Source organism: Quercus suber, unplaced genomic scaffold, assembly GCF_002906115.3.
Source record: "Quercus suber isolate HL8 unplaced genomic scaffold, Cork oak 2.0 scaffold_263, whole genome shotgun sequence".
NCBI classification, from domain to species: Eukaryota; Viridiplantae; Streptophyta; class Magnoliopsida; order Fagales; family Fagaceae; genus Quercus; species Quercus suber.
Window position 1 is genome coordinate 142511 of NW_027069719.1, and position 889 is coordinate 143399.

Here is an 889-nt window from a genome sequence, read left to right on the forward strand (position 1 = left end):
TTTTTTTTTCTTTTTTAATTTAGTGTTTCTAACTTGATTTGTTTTGTATTTCATTATTCCTTTGATGCATTGGGTGTGAGAATGAGTGTTTCCCTAGCATTACTTCACTTAATGTGGACAATTTTATTTATTTAATTTAGGCAAAATATTATATTTAAAAATTTTTAAAATAAAAAGGGTGTGGAAATATAAATAATTTAATGATATATATGGGGGATGTGGCGGAATTTAAATGTTAAATAAAATGATATGAGAAAAAAAATAAAAATAAAATACATAAAAATAAACACTAACTTATCCAAATAATTCTATGTAATATAATAATAGTACATTCTTATATACTATTTTTAATTATTTATAATGCAATATGATAATATTTAACAATCAAAGTCATAAAAAATTAAAAAAATTAAAAAAAAAAAAACTTAAAACACAAAACTAAATCCCATTAACCAAAATAGAGTTCTAAAGAATACAAAACTTTATCAAGCTAAAATAGAGATGCAAGAAAAATAAAAATAAAAATCCACCAAAAAATTGAGGGAGAAAGAGTGGGAAATAACAACTTTTTTGTGAGAGAAAATTATGTAAAGAATGGTGAAAGTGAATGACAAATTTATACTAAGAGGATGATGATAATAAAAAGAAACAAAATAAAGAAAGATAAAAGGAAAGAGGAAGAGTGATATCAAGGTAGGATGTTTGAGGAGATGAAAAGGTAAAGAGAAGGAGAAAGGTTGGAGAAAGTGTAAATGTTAAAAGAAATGAGTACAATTTGATGAGCACAATTTTCTTTTATTTGAATTTAAGTAAAATATTACATTTTTTTTAAACAAAAAGAGAGAGAAAATATAAATAATTTAATGATAAGGAGGATGTGGTTGAATTT